Below are 20,848 nucleotides of genomic sequence, written 5' to 3'. Positions count from 1 at the left end.
GACGTTGCCACAGCAGCAAAAGAGCTCAAGTCTAATTAGAACCAGCCTGGTTAGAGTTTGGACTAGGACCTGGGAAGCCATAAATTGGCCATAAAGCTCTGTGGGTGACTTCTCAGCTGAGCCTCCATCGTAGGGTGGTTGTGAGGGTTAAATGGAGAGGGGGAGAATCCTGTACACACAACCTTGAGCTCTCTGGAAGAAAGGTGGGGAACGTTGTTGACATCTTCCTGTCTCGAGAGACAATGGAGTGCCTCCGGGGATAAAGTCAAACAACTGTGTTAGCAGGACCATAGTGGCCTCCCCAGAGCGCAAGCCTGGGCCATGTATCTGGGGTCCTGGCTGCCTGATGACAAGACCCAAAGGAAAGCAGAGCAAGACGTTGCGCACTAGCTTGGGAGTTGCCAGAAGGAAAAGACACCCTCCAACTGCCTTAGGGACCCCAGTCTGGATTTGTGTAGGGTTTATTCCAGGGGTCAGCAAACTTTTTCAGCAGGGGGCAGGTCCACTGTCGCTCATACCTTGGGGGGGGCAAACTATATTGGGGGGGGGATGAACGATTTCCTATGCCCCACAAATAACCCAGAGATGCATTTTAAATAAAAGGACACATTCTACTCATGTAAAAACACCAGGCAGGTCCCACAAATAACCCAGAGATGAATTTTAAATAAAAGGACACATTCTACTCATGTAAAAACACCAGGCAGGTCCCACAAACCCAGAGATTCATTTTAAATAAAAGGACACATTCTAATGTAAAAACACACTGAATCCCAAACCATCCGTGGGCTGGATTTAGAAGGTGATTGGGCCTGATCTGGCCCCTGGGCCTTAGTTTGCCTAAAGGTAAAGGGACCCCTGACCATTAGGTCCAGTCGTGGCCGATTCTGGGGTGGTGGCGGTCATCTCGCTTTATTGGCCGAGGGAGCCAGCATACAGCTTCCAGGTCATGTGGCCAGCAGGACAAAGCCGCTTCTGGCGAACCAGAGCAGCGCACAGAAACACCGTTTACCTTCCTGCCAGAGCGGTACCTACTTATCTACTTGCACTTTGACGTGCTTTCGAACTACCCATGCTTTAATCCTTGGCCTTTGCTTCCCTGAAGAGATCCCACAAGGCAGTGGAGGTTTAGTATCAAGAGTTTTCCTTCTCCTGGGTGGGCTCCCTTCCCAGGTGGACGGGCCCCACCTGCCCCTCACTCCCCTCTATAGCACATGCAGAAACCGCCTTCTTGACCACTGGACTCCCTCTTGGTCTCGTCCACTCCCTCCGTCTGAGCCTGGCTTCACATGCAGGGGAAGCCCCTGACTCACGGAGGGTTTGAGACCCATTGGCTCCCCTCACCTGATTTAGCCAGCCAATTGAAGCTGCTCCCAGGATTGTGGCTGCTGTTGTATGCTGAGGGTGTCTGGAAGCCACAGGTGAGAGCTGAGTGCAGGTGGGGACCAAAGGTGGGAAACGACCCCAGAAGGAGCACAATGTGTCCCCCCCCCAGGGGTACTACCACCCCATACACCCTGGTTGGAAATAAGTGTTCTAATAAAATATGATTTCTTCAGGAGGAATTCCCTTTGAGACTTTCTAACCAAACTCAATGCAATATTTGGAGTGAATTAAGCCAGAATGAGCTTGGACCAATGTCCCTTTATCCCACTAGAGGTCGCTGATTTCAACCAGAAATCTGAATTGGCCAGTGAATGAGGGAGTTTTGCTTTGGATTACTAAATGATTTGAATATTTTAAGGCAGGTTGAGAGGTGAGGTGTCTTCTAGCCACCCATTGGGGGGTAGGTGGGCTGCTTCTATGCAGATTTTAATGTCACCCCCCTCTTTTCATCCATCAGCTGTGAATATATTGATCCAACTCTTTCTGTTCGGAATTCAAATTTTCCCAGTAGTAGCCCATAGATCAAAACCCTAATGGAAGGGAAGCATAAGGGTCAGACTGAGTCCAAACCAAAGGCCAGGCAGAACAGCTCTGTCTTGCAAGCCCTGCGGAAAGATGTCAAGTCTCGCAAGGCCCTAGTCTCTTGTGACAGAGCGTTCCACCAAGTCGGGGCCAGTACTGAAAAGGCCCTGGCCCTAGTTGAGACCAACCTTGCATCTTAAGGTCCTCCGCGGGGCATACCAGGAGAGGCGGTCCCGTAGGTTTGAGCCCCACGTTGGGCAAAAAGATTCATGCTCCCTTCCAACTCTGTGATTCAGTTATTTTGCTGTTTGGTGCTCTATAGATCATTGAAGCAAATAACACGAGACTTAGAAACTTTGCAACTGTGGGATCACATTTTCAATCAAGTTTCTTGTTGTTGTTGTGACTTGGGGCGGCTTTGCAATGTAACAATAGCCCATTAGAACACAGGAGAAGATAATGCAGGTTCCCTTGGGGTCTTACTTCCGAGGAAGGCTGCAGGGTGTTGGACTAGATGACCCTTGGGGGGCCCCTTCCAAGTCTGTGGTTCTATGATTTTATGATTCATAAAGGATGGGGGACACCTGGCTTACTTGCAGGACATGTGAAAAGGATGTGACAAGAAGGAGGCGAACCCAGCACACAGGGTCATGCAGAGATGCGACAGCTGTACCTGGAGTAACTTGACTGTCCCAGTTTAGCTCAGCAGAGACATTTAATCCCTGTAAGGAAGCTGCCTTTTAGTGGGAAGAGACGGAGCAGAGACTCAAACAGGGGTGCAACCAGCAAGCTCCTCCGGGGGCAAGCAAGTCAACTCCCTCTCTGTGGGGGCTGCAGAAGAAGACTCCAGTTTGCATTGGGAGGGGGAGACAGAATCGGGATTCAATATGATCTTAGAAGATTGGCGAACTGGGCCCAAGCTAGCAAAATGAATTTTAGTAGGAGCAAATGTCAGGTTCTGCACTTAGGCAGGAAGAACCAGATACACAAATATGGGATGGGGGAAACCTGGCTTGCTAGCAGCGCATGTGAAAAGGACCGAGGGGTCTTGGTAGACCACAAGCTGAACATGAGTCCACAGGGTGATGCAGCAGCAACAAAGGCTAACGCTATTCTAGGCTGCATCAACAGAAGTCTAGCGTCCAGGTCAAGGGAAATAAGAGTCCCACTCTATTCTGCCTTGGTCAGACCACATCTTGAATACTGTGACCAATTCTGGGCACCACAATTTAAGAAGGATGTTGACAAGCTGGAAGGTGGGCAGAGGAGGGAGACCAAGATGATGAAGGGTCTGGAGACCAAGCCTGATGAGGAGTGGTTGAAGGAGCTGGGTATGTTTAGCCCGGTCAAGAGAAGACTGAGAGGAGATAGGATTTGGAGATCCAAATATCTGAAGGGCTGTCACATGGAGGAGGGAGCATGCTTGTTTTCTTCTGCTCTGGAGGGTAGGACTCAAACCCATGGCTTCAAGTCACAAGAAATGAGATTCTGACTAAACATCAGGAAAAACTTTGAAGCAAGTGTTGTTAGATAGTAGAATTGTCTCCCTCTGGAGGTTGTGGACTCTTCTCCCTTGGAGATTTTTAAGCAGAGGTTAAAACCAAGTCCTAGCCCCTGGTGCAGGGTTTGGGACTAGATGACCCCTGGGGGTCCCTTCCAGCACCACAAGTCTATGATTCTATGATGCTAAACTCTCTTACTTGGGACTAAGCAATTGATCTCAGTTGCTGATAACCAGCTAATGCTACTAGGAAGTAAGACTTGTGGAATCCAATGGCACTTACTCCCCAGTAAGTTGAGTTAGGATTTGCAGCCCCAAAGTCCGCCCACTGAAACCAACGTTCCTTAATAGATTTCCAGCGAGTCGACTCTTGAGTAGGACCAACGTTGGCAAATTCGGGGGGGGGGGTGTCTTCAAAAAGCAGCCATGCATAGGATTGCACTACATGTCTTTTTATTTTCTTATCATTCTTATTATTTTTATTGTCATTTATTTGTATACTGCCCTCCATCCCTAGATCTCAAGGCCTCAGAAGCTTGGGCAAGGAAGGGGAAAGGATAAATTAACTTTAATTAATAGAGGCAAGGAGATAGTCCTGTGGGTTCCTCGCTGCTGCCAATTTCGGCATATTTTAACTTTTTTAAGTAAATAAAAATACTTATCCTGGACTATCGTAACTGAGAGAATGAGTATATGTACCCCAACTTCTATAGTTGCCCTATCACTTATTTAGCATGCTCTACATATTCAGTCTGTAGGTGCTTTCACTATATGCTGGTCTATGGCCAGAATAAAGATTTTGATTTGATTTTTTTTTTAAAAAAATAAAGCTCGTATTTTCCTTTCCCAGAGATTTCCCCTCCGTGAATACACATGCCTGCAGTGATGTGTTTGTGTGTGCGTGAAATAAATCTTTAAAAATAAAATAAAATTGAGCAGCCTATCCAACGATGAGGGCGTGAGGACGTCATGCCTTTGCGTGGTAAAATATGAAGAAAACCCCTCTCTTCTCCTTAAAAGAAAAGGCGGGGGAGATTTCTGCAATTGTAATATAGATTTATTGAGGGGCTGGGGAGGCAGCACCAAGTACCCCTCTTCTCAATTTCGCAGGGACTACAGCCATATATAAATATATATTCCTCTTTTTTATGTAGCAACAACACCCGGCTCAGACGTCGCTAACCCCACGTAACTCCTCCTCCCTCCATCATATCTCCCAGAATTGCTCGCCTCTCTCACTTCAGAGGCTTCCCCGGATCTAAACCCTGCGCCTCTTTGCGGTGAAGCATCCTTGCTAAGCGGGGGGAGATTGGCAGAGAAGCAGTATCTTTCTCCAGAAAGCATCTTAGCATGTTTTTTCTCTGGGCTCAAAAGTGGTACCCAAGTTGAAAGGATGCGGCTGAATCGGATGGCTCTGGGAGGGATACCCGGAATTATTACACAACACGCGCGCTCCTTTGAGCGTTTGATGGCTGGAGAGCTGGACTCTAGGATATCTGGCTATCATCATCATCATCATCATCATCATCATCATCTTTTCTTTCCAGCGACCACCTCAGGAAAAGATGCGTGCGTTTTGTGGGTGCGCGCGCAAAAATGAGTGGCGCTGCCTCTCTCGCTTCTTTTAACCCTTCGATGCTTCCCCCTCCCTCGAAGTTTTTGAACTTGAAACTTCTCCAGGACCCTCTGACGCCCCCACCCCCCAATCCACGCCTCGTCTCTTTCTGTGCTTCTCTTCGGAATGAATCCGTAGCGCTGAGCGCCTCGTATATTTTTCCTGAGTTGTTGCTTTATATTCCCTTCCCTCCCCCCCCCCCAGCCTTCTCTCTTGCAGGGCGGGGAAGGTTTTAAGGAGTCCTGATTGGTGAGGTGCGCGCCCCCACCCCTCTATTTTCGGGAGCGTGGGAGGGAGCTCCCGGATGGAAAATATATATATTCCTACACCCCCGCCTCTTTTCAGTCCATGCAGCGTTCAGGAGTACAATTGGGTTCTTTTCAAACTGCAGACAATGCCCTCTTGGGGAGGGTCTTTATTTGGGGGGGAAGAGTTCTCTGTTTGGTTTGCAAGACACGTTGGAAGGTGGTTTGGGAAAGGGGGGCAGAAAAGCCCCCCGCTCAGTCCAGCCTCAACTCCCCCCCTCCCCATTTCCTCATGCCTTGGATCTGTGAGAAAATTTGTCTGGACTTGGAAGGGGGAGAAAAGGGGGGGGGGGAATAACCCGTCTCTCACACCCACCACCCTCTCTCCTCCTTTTGCAGCCCAGCCAAGCAAAAGCAACCACCGATATATATATAATTTGGGGGGGAAAGAAAACTTTGCAAAGCATGAGGCGCTCTGATGAAGTTTTGGTGGGGGTTTTTTGGCAGGGGAGGGAGCCTTCCCCCCCCCCCCCGCATTGCAAAAGAGGCTGGAATTTCTTAGCTCCTTCGCAACCCCCCTCCTCACCATTCCCATCCTCAAGGAGGTTGGAATATTTGTACTTCTCTTCCTACCCGCCCCCCCAAAAAATATATGCTTGGCTTTGCAAGCAGACCGAAGGAAGAGGCGCGCCCGTGAAAGCGACCAAGTAAGTGCTGGAATTTATTTACTTTTTACTCTGGATGGGGGGGGGCGGGGGAGCGTGGGGAGATAACCTGGGATGGAGGGGAGCAAGGGGAGAAAATGGAGCGTGTAATGGGAAGTGCTGAGGGTCCCGATCCAGCTCAAGTTCAAGCCCTTTGGAGACCGCGCCAAAAAACCAAATTAAACTATTGCTCTAGGAGAGAAAAAAGCGTGAGGTTTCGGTCCACTTTACCCGGGAGTAAATCCTGCTGCGCTCAGATGGGCCGGCTTTTTCTTGAAACAAGCCTAGCCAGAAGACGTAAAACCTGAACAGTATTTCCTCACTGACCTAAGAAGGAGACACGTGTCAGGTGTGGCTGTTAAAAGACCCCCGTCGCTTTTCCCCTCGGGTCTTTCTTCTGAGTAGACCCGCATAAAAGGTTCGAGTGAGCTAGATCGACCCTCCCGCAGCGACACACAGCTTCTCCCTCTGTGTTAGGGGAAGCCAGAGGAGACAATATACCATTTTTAATTAATTTTTAAAATTAAAAATATGCATCGTGGCATCAAGTTTCGCTTTGGAAGCATCTCTGGCAGAGACCTTGATCCACTCAGATTTTGTTTTCTGCAGCCCAGGTTTCTATGGATTGGTTTTGCAGCTGGGCAGCCAGTTACTATTAAATCCCCAAGCGTCCCGTGCATTTGAATTCCCGCTGTTTCCAAGCCCCCTCCCACAGAAAAAACACGTGTTTGTGTGTGCACACGCGCGCGCACCTCCAGCTCAGAAAACACACCATGCGCATCTGAGGGACTCACTCTCTACTCCACAAAGTGTATATATCCCATAATTAAATGGGTTAAAGTCTGAGGATGCCCGCAAGTCAAACTCTGGCGCTGATGCATCAACAGGCATCAATTTCCTTCCTCTTCTTTTTATTTTTACGATTTTTTTTTATTAATTTTCACAAAAATATAAACAGACCCCCAAAAAATTTCCTCCCTCTTCTTTGTAAATTTATTTTCAAAAACAATTCCGATTTTTCAGATACAATGTGTCAAAATGCAAAACCATAACAACTGTATTTATTATGAAATCTGCGGAAACTTTAGCCAACGTTTGGTTTTCGAATCCTGCATTGTAAGCACACCCCCCCCTTACACACAAAAAAATCATTCTATCTCCCCACCCCACTCCGCTTCTTTTGATGGTGGTCGCAGAGGACCTGACTGACTGCAAATAATCAAAGTTTAAAAAAACCATTATTTCTGATGAATGGCAAAATTATTATTTTTTTAAAAAAAAAATGTTTTTAAAAGCTTCTCCCAGCTTTTCCAAACTAGTTGGCTGGTGATTTAAAGCACTGGAGTGGGGGGTGTGAGAGAATAGATTGGATCATTTCTGGAAGCTTTCATGAAACTCGCTGCCCCCCCCCCCCATCTCACTCTCTTGTTTGAGCATAGAAATGCTGCTTCAGTTCTTATGGAAATTCAGAATGAGCCCCATGCTGTTGAACTTGACGTCGTCTGTGCTGGTTATTAATGCGCGCGCTCTCTTCGCCTTTCGGGGACTGGGCGGGCGGGGGGGCCTCGGTCTGTTTGTGCGTGAGAAAATCATTTTAAAACGGCCTCCAAGTTGCTAGGCCTACAAAAGGTGAGATGGAGGTGGAAGGGGGGGAGGGAGAGAGGAAAGGCCAACTCACGAAATCCACAACCGTTGGAGGAAATCCTAGTAAAGGGGGTTATTTTAATTTAATTTAATTTAATTTTTATTATTTTTATGTTTTTATTTTTCATTTTGTGTTTATTTATTTATTTATTTATTTCTATTTTGTTTCATTTCTATTTTTCTGCTCCCCGTCCACAAACCTTTGATGTTGAACGTTCCTTCCGCTAAAAAGAAAAAGGAAATGTAAAAATATATTAAGAAAAAAAAAAGTCTGTTTACTCCCTTTATATCGATTTTATATCTTTTTTCTCCCCCTCCTCCCAGCCACTGGTATGGGGAGGGATCTCCTCCGCCTGAGAAGCAGCGATCCTATAGGCACCCTTCCCTGGGAGCAAGCCCTATTGGATCCAACGGGGCTTCCTTCAGAGTAGACGGGTTCAGGGTTGTGCTACTCAGAAATACTTCAGATTTTAGATTTCTCCTTATTTGTTTTCAACCATTGGTGGTGGCAAAGATAGATAGATGATAGATAGATAGATAGATAGATAGATAGGTAGATAGATAGATAGATAGATAGATATAGATATAGTATTAAGTCTCTAAAGATATTTCAAACCACTTAACATCATATGCAGGTTTTTTATATACATACAAAACTTCTTGACGTCGCACCCCTCCTTTCCTGATGTTTATTTTTTATTAATAATACTAATAAATAAATTGAATAACTCGTGGGACTAAAGCGACAACAGTAATAACAATAAATAATATATTACAAAATTGTTATTAAATATTATAGTCATTTTATTCTCTCAAAGGGGTTCCCGCCCATTTAGAAATATTTCCGCAACCCCTGATTCACCTTGAAAAGTCAGAAATAAAACTACATACACACTTTGCAAATCACTCGAGGCTGCTAGCTTCTTTGTCTTTGACATCTATTTTATTACTACTCCGCGATCCCTCGTAGCCGAGTAAGATTGTCTTCCATAAACACGGTTTTAACAGTGGGTCCCTAAGTGACTGTGGAGGCCAATTCTGGATCCACACGTCCTTCCACAGTGGGGTTTCCGTGCAAGAGTTGATCCTGGTGTGGATTTGCCAGGCATGCCTTCCTCTCAGCACGTTTCTCCCTCGCGTCCTGAGTTCGAGGGTCTCCAAAGCCCAGGACACCTTTGGTCAAGGCTGTTCTCCAATTACAGCGCTCGCAGACCAGTGTTTCCCAGTTGTCAGTGTTTACACTACATTTTTTTTAGATTTGCCATGAGGCAGTCTTTAAACCTCTTTTACAAACCCAGCCAGATGGATGCGGTATAAATAATACAATTATTCTTATTATTAAGGTTGGAATTCTAGCTCTACTTTTTGGGGAATAAGCCCCCAAGTAATTCCATAGGCCTTACTTCTGAGTAGATGCGGTTAGGTGTACAACGTTTAACTTTTATTAAATAAATTGCTTTGTTATCAGTATTCAGTACTGCTATGCCTTGTCCTGCTAAGTCCTACTCAGAGTAGACTCATCGGAATGAATGGATCTCAGCAAGTGGTGCCCTTTAATTGCAATAGGTCTACTCTAACGTTGACCACATCCCAACAGAGATGCAGTAAGTGTTTAATGGATGCCTACATGTAATAATATCAGAATAGTACCATCTGTGGCTTAAAGATATACCTATGTATGAACAAAAAACACACCCAATAATAATTAAGTCACAGTTTGCAAACTTGTAGTGCCCAGAGTGGCAACCCAGTCAGATGGGCGGGGTACAAATAATATCACCATCACCATCATCATCATCGTTACTACTACTACTAGTAGTAGTACTGTAGGAAGAGCTTCGAATAGCCCCGTTTCTAAGGGTTAAAAAAACCGCTCTCAATGTGGTTTTAGAAAGAAAACCACAGCCATAAACTCATTAAGAAAAACTAACCATTTTTCTTAAAGCACTAAAATGCGTTGCATAATTGTGGCCAAACCAGAGATGGAAATTACGAACAACTCTGCAGGAAACTGTAGTTGTTGTTTTGGGGGGGGGGCGGGTTTTGCGGATAATTCCTTCTTCTTCCAAATGCTTGATCCCATCTCAGGGGGGAGTGCCCAAGGGGGTGTCCTGTGTTTCCTTGGCTGGGGTCCCCCCACCCCGTCTCCTCTCTTTCGCCAGGGCGGCCATCCTGAGCCTCTTACACAGGAGTAAGCCCTATGGGGCTTCGCCTGCTAGCCAAGATGCGCGGAGTGGGGTTGCAACCCGTTTCGGAGACGAATCCCTGTTACGAACGTGAATATCTTAGGCATTTTATCCAGTTTCCCTGTTTAGGTTAAATTGTCATGGGGTGTGTGTTTTGTCCTTGGCAAGCAATATCTTTATTTAAAGAGGAGAAATAATAATCCTACAGAGAAATTATGGAGCATAATATGTTCATATCTTGCTATTTTATTTTATTTTTTATTTGGGGGCGAATGACAAACCCACCCAACCCATCTCCAGACGACAATCTAGTCCATCACATTGATTTTGTATTATTATTAGGAAGGGGGCAGAATTATTCCTCGAAGTTTTGCATACCGATCTATCTCTTCATCCACAGGATCAAACTCCATGGGGTAGAGTTCCCTTTTGAGAGGGCTTCCCCCTCCCCAGTTGATGGGCTTTGCCACATCTTGTGATAGATTATGCGAGGTGGACCCCCCAATATTTTATTCAAGTTGGCACCCCCATATCTATCTATCCGTGACTCATTTTACCAGGTGCCAGCCATTAAAGAAAAACCAACTCCCCCGCCTCCTGGCACACATACGTCGGATACAGGATGCAACCCTGACCCGTTTTACCTGGGAGTAAGCCCACTGAATTTCTCAGGATTTGCTTCTGAGTAGACCATGGTTAGGGTCGCGCTGTGACCCGTTCAGGATCAGCAGGGGAGGGAAGCAGATGCGAATTACAAACTGGTTTGGGGTTTATTTGCCTTTGATTTTAATGTTTTAGGTCTGCAAAAACTTGTCGCTGCTAAGGCTGCGATCCTAGAAAGCATTTACTGAAGAGTAAGTCCCATTCAGTGGTACTGATGAATGGATAGAGGCATATATACACTGAGAGAGAGAGTGTTTTCAGGATCTCCAGAAATTAACAAACTGCATCATTAAGTTTCTTGGGAATCAAGTCTTACTAAATTCAGTGGGTCTTACTTCTAAGTAAGCATGAATAAGACTGGACTGTGTGGCTAACCTTTAGACAGACACCTGTTAACGCACATTTTATTCATTTTTATTTATAAGTCTCATCTAAGACAGACAGTATCTATCTCTCCATCAGCCATTGAATTCAGTGGGTCTTGACTTCTGAGGTGTTCACATTTCTTGAATCTCTAGGCATCTATTAATATATACTTTATTTTATTGATAAGGATATTTTAAAAAGGAGGAGAGTCCTGTCTCTCTGTCAGTCATTGGACTCTATGGGACTTCTGACTATGTGGTGAATCCATAGGCATCTGTTGAGAGTATCCTATCTATGTGCCAGTGAGTCAATCAATCAATCAATCGCCTTTTTGAACATCTTTTGTCTGAAATTCTGTAAAATGTCCTGGATAGGCAAATTCTCTGACTGTGGATTTGAACTGATTTATTTTATTTTTTTAAAAGCTATCTTGGATCAGGCTCTCTGCCCAGTGTGCTCCAACACCTGGCAAATTTCACTTGGGTTTTTTTAAGACTCAGATTCTCTCTCACCCAACCCCCCCCCCCAAAAAAAAACCTTAAATTAGAGTCTTAATCAACCATCATTACTTTCTAAAATAAACTCAAATATTAAAAAAAAAATCAGTGCTGCCCTTTTTGAAGACACCAGGAATGAGAGAAAAGAAGAATAAATTTCAACATAATAATACATTGACACTGAATAATTTTCTTTTTTTAGATTTACAGCTCTCACTCTCTCTCTCTCTCTCTCTCTCTCTCTCTCTCTCTGCATTTCATGGAACTTTCTAGGCTGACTTCATATCATCCATTTCAGGGAAACCTGTTAATCTCCATCGTTTGACTAGATATTCTGTTGGTGGTAGGGATGATATTTATAAAAACAAAAACAAAAGCAAAATCATATTGACTCTCCCCACTCCTTTCTGTCTCTGGAATCTGAAAACTCCCTTTCCTACCCCTGGGCAATGGGAGGGGGCAGCCCTAAGCTCACTTACCTAGGAGTAAGTCCCACTGAACTTTTTTTTTTGGGGGGGGGGCTGCTGTTTCTGAATAGATCTGGAGATATTTGCACTGTAAATGTTCCATAGGGATTCCTACAAGCCTTGTTTTTTTAATCTGTGCATGTGTCCATATGTGAGATAGATGTATAGAGATACAGAAATATTAACACACACATACAGATAGATATATGGATAAATACAGTGCTTTATTTGGGGGGGATGCAGGGGTACGCATTCCCCTAAACATTTTGTGAATCTTTGTACTTTTGTCCATTTACTGTATTTATTTTCCCCGATTTGAACTATAAAATGGCGATTTTCTTTAGTCAAAGTGAGAGTACCCCTAAACATTTTTTTTAATAGAAAAAAAAGCACTGGATATATAGATATAGATATATAGATAGACAGAACTACAGAGACTTTGTTTTGAAGTAGAAATAAAAATAAAATAAGTAAAAAAAATGTCCAGTAGCACCTTATAAACCAACTAAGTTTGTTCTGGTACAGTAGGAGCTTTCGTGTGCATGTACACTTCTTCAAATATGGATTTTTTGTTTTGAAGTGTTTATAATAGTGTGTTTTAATTCTTATAACCTGCCCTGGTGAAGGATAGGTAATAAATAAACTGTAATAATAATTATGGTATAACAATAAGCATCATTAATAGTAATAATTAATAACAAAAATGATATCTATCTACATATATATCATGCGGTCATATGTAATGAGCAGACATCCCTTTAATAGCAATCTGTTTTTATTCCTAGCCATTGTGTTTTTATTCTTAACCGCTTATCACAAAGCAATGTCATATCATCAGTAAATGGCTTGCTGAAGAGCCAAAATGAAAGGAAGGAAATATTGCAATATTCTTACAATACATTCTGATATGGCTACAGTCTTAGTACTTTGCTATCTATTTAAAACAAATATACTAAGTTGTAACCAGCCAGTGTTACTCCTACTTAGAGGAGACCTACTGAGAATTATGGGCATGACGGTCTTCAGCCCAGAACTGTTCACCACCTCAGTCTCAACTTCCTCTGCCTTCTGGTCTAGATTTTTCACAGGCTGGTTCTTCTAAGTGGCTTACAGCCTAAAACCTCTTATTTCCCAGGGATAGTCCCGGATTTACAGAAGCCATCCCAGTTTCTGACTTGATCCTGGAATGTCCCGCTTTTCCTTAGGACATTTCCATCGGAGAACAGTTGAAGAGTATGAGAGGACATCCCTGTTTTCATTGGAGGGTATGGAGTTACCGTATTTTTTGCACCATAACACTCACTTTTTTCCTCCTAGAAAGTAAAGGGAAATGTCTGTGCGTGTTATGGAGCGAATGCCTACAGATGGTGGGGGGATCTGCTGCAGTCGTGAGCAGAGGATCCATGGTTCCCCTTCCTTCCCTCCTCCGTGGCTCGCTTTGAAACAGCAAAGTGGGAGGGAGAAGAGCCGCTGAGTGGGGAGGAGAGAGGGACAGGGAGCCTGCTTGCTTTAAAGGAGCAAAGTGGGAGAGGAGAGGAGCTTTCTCCTCTTATACCCCTCTTCTGCATTATTAGCAGCATCCTTCTCCACACACCCCTCGCGTGCTCCTTGTCCCTTGAGCGCTTTCCCTTCCCTCCCTACCTAAAACGTGGTTACAAAGCACGGATCCACATGGATCCTCAGGATTTTTGCATTGGGCTACCCCAAACTCAACGTCAGATCACATGTCTGTGGCCACAGCATGAACCACAAAAATCATACATCCACTGTTTCGTTATAATATTTTTTTTCTTGTTTTCCTCCTCTAAAAACTATGTGCATGTTATGGTCGGGTGCATGTTATAGAGCGAAAAATACGGTATATGATCCCCAAGTCAAGGAGATAAATAAGTAGAAGACGTCTGAAGGCAGCCCTGCATAGGGAAGTTTTTAAATGTTTTATTATGTTTATATACATATGTTGGAGGCTGCCTAGAGTGACTGGGGCAACCCAGTCAGATGGGTATATTAATAATAATTTTATTTATTTATTTATTTATTTATTTATTTATTTATTATCTATTTATTATTTAGGACATCCCTATTTTCATCAGAGAAATGTTGGAGGATATGCAGCATAGGTTGGAACATATTTAAATTTAAACAAACCAGAAAATTTCCACATTCTATAAGAAACAATGAAAAACATCAAAACAAACATTTAAATCTGCTGCAGATATATATACAAGAGAGTTTGAAATTGCAAAACATAGCCAATAAAATACCCTGGGAACATCAAGAAATAAAATATTCCAAGTAAAATAATCAGCTAAAAACATGAATTCTACATTGTATGTGAAACACATGCATCTATATCTGTGTGCCAGATACATGAGCCATTTTATATGTGTGCAAAAACTGCAACGCTGTTAGATTGAACATGATGGGGCTTTCTTCTGAGTAAACGTGCACAGGATCACGTAATAGCAGCCACTTCAACATGTCTACTCAGAAGTGACCTCAGTGTCTCCCGGAACAATCCTGTCGCCTACCTATTTTGAGACCCCATGAGAACTCCTTCTGAATATTGTTATTATTTCCCCAAAACTGGAACTTATGGCGACCTGCTGAAATTAAAACCACCACAGATACAATACGAAAAGCTAAAAACATATAAAGGGAAATGGTTAAAAAAGCAATTAAGCTCTAATGGAATGAAAAACAATCTTAAAGAAACAGAGCTATTAAAAGGCAGATAATCAAAGCAGCAGAGGACCCTTTCCTTTAAAAAGAGTCAGTTCCAAAAGGTCTGTTGGCGGAAGGACAGGAAAGAGGGAGCCAGGCTGGCCTTTCTAGGGAGGAGCCACCACCAAGAAGGCCCTGTCCCTTGTTCCCATGTGTAGACAGGCACGTGTAGATGAGATTAAATTGTGAGTTGGCTTAATTCTGTGTGGAGAGTCCAGCCTGTATAATTACACCTCCGTGAGTATTTCAGAAATGCTTGACCTGAACGAAGGTCACAAACATTCCACGTTTGCGAGAACTTGGTTGTTTCGTGTGGCAGCGCCTACTGCCTATTGAGATCAAGCAGATGCCATCCCTGTACTTTTTTGTTTTAGTATCTGTTTTAGTATTTTAACCTTCTGCATGTTTTACAGTACTGTTGCAGATTTTCCTGGATTTTATTGTGTTATCTTTTTGCAAACTGCTTTGAGGGTGTTTTCAGGGGTTTTGGTGTATAAATTTTATGAAATGAAAACAAAACATTCCCATTGCAGTGAATGGGCATGGCTAACTTGGGAGGGGGGTCTTCAGAGTCTACTCTGAGTGGGACATCATTGGATGTAGCCCACAATGTTTGCACCTGTGGACTTCCGGAGGCGGCGCGAACGGCAATGGCGGTCCTTTTCCTTTAGTGAAAGGGAGCTCTGCGGAGATCGGGTCTTCCGCTACGGCGAAGCGGAGACCCGCGTCTGAAACCCACAGGCAGCAAGAGCCTGTGGTCCTGGGACTCGGCGGGCGCCAGGAGCGACCCTCAAAACGTTGAAGAGACCCCATAAGGAGCCTCGGATCGTGGAGGGGGTTGCGGCGCTGTGAGTTGATCGCTACTCTGCAGAGTGAAGCCGCGCAGCTGCTGCCGGTGAGCACTGACCTTTTTTCCTTGGAACGTTCAGAACTGAAAAGCAACAACCCGTGAGTAAGGAAGGACTTTTTAAAATTGGAGTCTAAATTAATGGAAATTTGGCTGAAAGCGGAGAGATGTTAAAAGGAAGTCCGTCTTCCGCTGCTATTTAAATTTCAAAGCAAAAAGAGCTGGAGGAGTGGAGCCACTGTAGAGGTTTTTTAAACCATCTGATTTGAGCACCCATTGAAGCTGCTTTGAGACAAAGTAAAGATTTAACTTAATTACTGGATTTAACCTTTACTTGGACTGTGATAATCTTCTGCTATGGGAACTATAGATTTTGACTGAGAAGCCCAGGTACTTGAGCTGCCTGAACAGTAAAACTGTCAGTTTGCAGACTTGGCTATTGTGGATTTGGACTTGCAACATTTAGAGCATTTTAAGACTTGCTACTTTGAAACACCAGTTGACACTTGTCAGAAACAATGTTTTGCTGTCAATTCTAACTCTGCTAAGCACTAGCTACTGAAGGTCTATGGACATTAAATTTGACTTTATTGATTTTATTTGATTTGACTTCTTCTCTCAAGACATTGCAAGCTCCCTCTAGAGGATTCTGGACTTACAGCAGTGACATTATTCTACTTTCTCTTTCCTTTCCTCCTATACGATTGTTTACTCTTGGGCTGTGGAATTCTCATGGGAACAACTCAGCTTGACCTTGACTGTCAGATAAAGTTGGAATGAGTGGCACAAGAAAAAGGGGAGTAAGAACTAGAGAAACAACTTTAACCTCAGCATTACAGACACGTAGATCATCTGTACCTACTCTGCTGGTAGCAGGGGAGGAAGAAATTGTATCTACTCTGCCGTTGGCAGGGGAAGAAGAAGAAACTGAGCAGTTACAGTTGGAAGATATGGCCTCAGGAGCAACTGCTTCAATCCTAGAGAAAATTTATGAAAAATTGGAATCCTTGGATAAAAGAGTAGAATCTCTGGACAAGAAAGCGGATGAACAAACAGCTAAAATTGATCAAAATACAGCTTGTCTAAACAGAATAACTGGACAGGTGGCACAGAACGTACAAGCAATTGGGCAGTTAACTGAGGCCTCTGAAGAGAATCGTAAATTGGCTGAGGCTACCAGCCAAAAAGTTGAAAAATTAGAACAAGAGGTAAAACCATTATGTAAACAAGTTGGAGAACATCAGATGTATTTGTCTATGATAGAACTGCGGAACCGGGAAAATAATTTAAGATTAAGGTCAATACCAGAAGCTGAAGAAGAAAACCTAGCTGAGTTCCTGACCAAAGAATTTTCCAAGTTCTGGTCTATACAGGAAGAAAAGGATTTAAAAATTGTATCGGCTTTCAGACTTGGAAGATTTGCAAAGAAAGATAAGCCCAGAGATTGCTTGATAACTTTGAGATCGAGGGAGGAAAGGGACAAGATTTTGGGATTACACTACGAAAAGTCACTGGACATTTTGGATAAAAGAGCAGAAATTTACAAAGATATCCCGAAACAACTGCTGGTCCTTAGATCCGCCTATCTTGAATTGGTGAGACTGTTAAGGAGTAATTCAATCATTTTCAGGTGGGAATTTCCTCAGGGATTATCCTTCACCTTCAGAGGGAAGAAAGTCAAGATTAAAACATTTGAAGATAGAGATAAATTTTTGATTGCTTACGGAGAGGACCTTCAGAAAGGAATCGAAACACCCTTGGGGCCTGGAGCATCTGCTGTACCTACTCCCTTGGAACCTGAAGATCCAGAGAAAAAGATACCACCCCCTGAGAAATAACAGATTTGCTCAGGATGTCTCTGCAACTGTTGAGCTGGAATATTAATGGGTGCAACTCTCCGGAAAAAAGGAGGAAATTATTTCATATATTGAAAAAAGAACAATTGGACATTATCTGTCTGCAAGAAACACATGTGACAAGGCTCCATAGAAAAGTGCTAATAAATAAAAGATTAGGCCAAGAATTTATATCTTCGGACCGAGTGAAGAAAAGAGGAGTGGTGATCTATGCAAAGGAGAGCCTATCACCTAAATTTTTATTTAAAGATGAGCAAGGAAGAATTTTGGCAATAGAGATACATTATCAAGGAGAAAGTTTTTGATACTAGGAATTTATGCACCAAATGAAGGGAAATCGGAATTTTATAAGAAGTTGCATGAGAATGTCCTGGACTATCTGGACTATGACAACATCATTATGATGGGAGATATGAATGGCGTGGTATCAACCAACATGGATAAGTCACAAAATCAAAATCTTACAAAAGATGGAAGACTACCAAAGACCTTTTTTGAACTAACTGACAACATGGACTTGATTGACATTTGGAGGACAAAGAACCCCCTGGGAAGAGAAGGAACATTCTTTTCTGAAGCCCAACTGACATGGACGAGAATCAACCAAATATGGATATCTAGAGGTCTGGCACCTAAGACTGGAAAGGTGGAAATCTGCCCAAAGACCTGCTCCGACCATAATGCTGTAAAGATGAACATAACACTACTACCAGCCGGCTCCTTTAGATGGAAGATGAATGACAATTTGTTTAGAGATCAGGAGATTACCAAGAAGGCCCAAAAAGTTTTGAAGGACTATTTTGAGATAAATTTGAACACTACGGTGGAAAAAAGAATCATCTGGGATGCAAGTAAGGCCGTGATGAGGGGGTTCCTGATACAACAGAATGCTGTAAAGAAAAGGACACAAAATGAGAAAAAAGATAAGATTTTGGAGAAAATCAAAGAACTTGAGAAGAAGCTAAGATCTAATCTGAAATCACAGCCGATTCTTAGAGAAATTAAACTCCATCAAGCACAGTATTCTAAATTGATAAACCAGGAAATAGAGTGGAAACTCAAATTAATGAAACAAAGATCATTTGATTCGGCGAATAAATGTGGGAAACTGCTAGCATGGCAGTTGAAAAAGAGACAGAAACTAAACACAGTTACAAATTTAGAGATTGAAGGAAGAAACATTCAGAACCCTGTGGACATTAGAAAGTGTTTCCAGAGATACTTCAAAAAATTATATACTCAAGGGCCGCAAGATGAGGACGAGATAAAACAATTTTTGAAAAAGAATGGATTACCAAAATTGTCACAAGAAAATAGAGTAATCTTGAACTCTAAAATAACACGACAAGAGATTGAACAAGCTATTCAGAATATGCAATTGGGCAAATCTCCAGGGCCAGATGGACTAACCTCCAAGTATTATAAGACATTGAAAGATTATTTGATACAACCAATGCTGGAGGTTAGCAACGAAATTTTGGAGGGGAAAAAGGCGCCGGAATCGTGGAAAGAAGCTTTTATCACATTGATACCAAAATCGGAAACTGAAAAGACTCAACTTAAGAACTACCGCCCCATCTCCCTCCTAAACGTGGATTACAAAATATTTGCAGACATATTAGCAAGTAGATTTAAAAAAGTCTTGAATCAGGTAATTCACAAAGACCAGGCAGGCTTTCTCCCAGGAAGACATTTGTTTGCTAACACAAGGAACATAATTGACATTTTGGAACTTTTGCAAACAAATATCAACACAAAAGCAGTTTTAATTTTTATAGATGCAGAGAAAGCCTTTGATAATATTTCTTGGAAATTTATGAAGGGAAATTTGGAAGGGATGGGGGTGGGACGGAGTTTTGGGAACGGGATTGATGCAATTTATTCAGAACAAAAGGCTAAACTGATAGTTAACAATGTGATTACTGAAGAGTTCAAAATTGAAAAAGGAACACGACAAGGCTGCCCGATTTCCCCACTGTTATTTATCTCTGTTCTGGAGGTGCTCTTGAACATGATCAGAGGGGACTGGCTGGTGGAAGGTATTCAGGTCGGAGCGAAACAATATAAACTTAAAGCGTTTGCAGATGATCTAGTTTTGACCCTTCAGGAGCCAGAATCTAGCACGAAAAAAGTATTACAATTAATTCAAGAGTTTGGTCGGGTAGCGGGATTTAAGTTAAATAAACAGAAAACTAAGGTATTGGGGAAAAACTTGACAGTTACAGAGTCAGAACGGTTTCAGAAAGAGACAGAGTTGAACGTGGTTAAAAAAGTAAAATACCTAGGGGTAAATATAACAGCAAAAAATCTGAGTCTATTTAAAGATAATTATGAGAAATGCTGGGCAGAAATTAAGAGAGACTTAGAAAGTTGGACAAGATTGAAACTTTCCTTGTTAGGCCGAATTGCTGCTGTAAAGATGAATGTATTGCCGAAAATGCTTTTTTTATTTCAAACATTACAGATTGTGGACAAAACAGAGTGTTTCCGGAAGTGGCAGAGAGATATTTCTAAATTTGTCTGGCAGGGCAAAAAGCCCAGAATTAAGTTTAAGATATTAACTGATGCGAAAGAAAGAGGGGGCTTTGCCCTGCCAGACTTAAGGCTGTACTATGAATCAGCAGCTTTTTGCTGGTTGAAAGATTGGCTGCTCCTCGAAGACACTGATGTACTAGATTTGGAAGGTTTTGACAATGTGTTTGGTTGGCATGCATATTTATGGTATGACAAGGTTAAGATCAATAAGAATTTCAAGAACCATATTGTCAGAAAAGCAGTGTTTAATGTCTGGACAAAATACAAAGACTTATTGGAAAACAACTCCAAGGTGGCTTTCACCATTGGAAGCTAAGGCCCGGAAAAGACTCAATATGGAGGCCAAATGGCCGAAGTATTGGGAAATATTAGAAAAAGATGGAGATAATTGGAAATTGCAGAGTCAGGAGAAAATGAAAGACAAAGTGCGAGATTGGTTACATTATGCTCAGATTAAAGAAGTTTTTAAACTTGATAAAAAGTTAGGATTCCAGGTGGAAAAATCGAAGTTAGAAACGGAACTGTTAGAGCCTAAGACTAAGGTACTCTCAAGAATGTATAACTTGCTGTTAAAACGGAACACACAAGATGAAATGGTTAAATCGGCTATGATAAAGTAGGCACAGGACATTGGGTATAATATTATGTTTGAGGACTGGGAAAAGTTATGGACCATTGGGCTGAATTTCACTGCATGTAATGCTTTGAAAGAAAATGTAATGAAAATGATATATAGATGGTACATGACCCCAGTCAAACTTGCAAAAATATACCACTTGTCTGATAATAAGTGTTGGAAATGCAGGGAAAGTGAAGGAACGTTCTTTCACCTCTGGTGGACTTGCCCTAGGGTTAAGGCCTTCTGGGAAATGATATACAATGAGCTGAAAAAGGTATTTAAGTATACCTTCCCTAAGAAACCAGAGGCCTTCCTTTTGGGCATCGTTGACCAGAGGGTGCTAAGGAATGACCGAACATTTTTTATGTATGCAACAATAGCAGCAAGGATACTCGTTGCTAAGCATTGGAAAACCCAAGATCTACCCACACTGGAAGAATGGCAGATGCAACTGATAGACTATATGGAACT

At 42.7% G+C, this 20,848-nt stretch overlaps 1 protein-coding gene and 1 long non-coding RNA gene across 5 annotated transcripts in view; one reads left to right on the top strand and one right to left on the bottom strand.

The window, feature by feature from the left end:
• NCAN (neurocan) overlaps positions 1 to 20,848 on the bottom strand; it is a 250,113-nt gene that overhangs the window by 171,441 nt on the left and 57,824 nt on the right. The window lies entirely within an intron of this gene.
• The window catches only part of LOC307207278, a 60,336-nt gene continuing 44,839 nt past the window's right edge, over positions 5,352 to 20,848 (top strand). Inside the window, exons 1-2 of one of the 4 annotated variants that reach the window (XR_013834599.1) lie at positions 9,778 to 9,893; positions 10,602 to 10,657. This is a non-coding gene — a long non-coding RNA (uncharacterized lncRNA). Of the gene's footprint in view, positions 5,977 to 9,777; positions 9,933 to 10,601; positions 10,658 to 20,848 lie in introns of those variants that run through there. The other 3 variants (XR_013834597.1, XR_013834598.1, XR_013834600.1) reach the window with 3 other exon arrangements.

Source organism: Podarcis cretensis (assembly GCF_951804945.1).
Source record: "Podarcis cretensis genome assembly, chromosome: 18".
In the NCBI taxonomy this organism is placed as follows: Eukaryota; Metazoa; Chordata; class Lepidosauria; order Squamata; family Lacertidae; genus Podarcis; species Podarcis cretensis.
The sequence above is the reverse complement of the archived record's forward strand: the minus strand, read 5'-3'. Positions and strand labels throughout refer to the sequence as shown.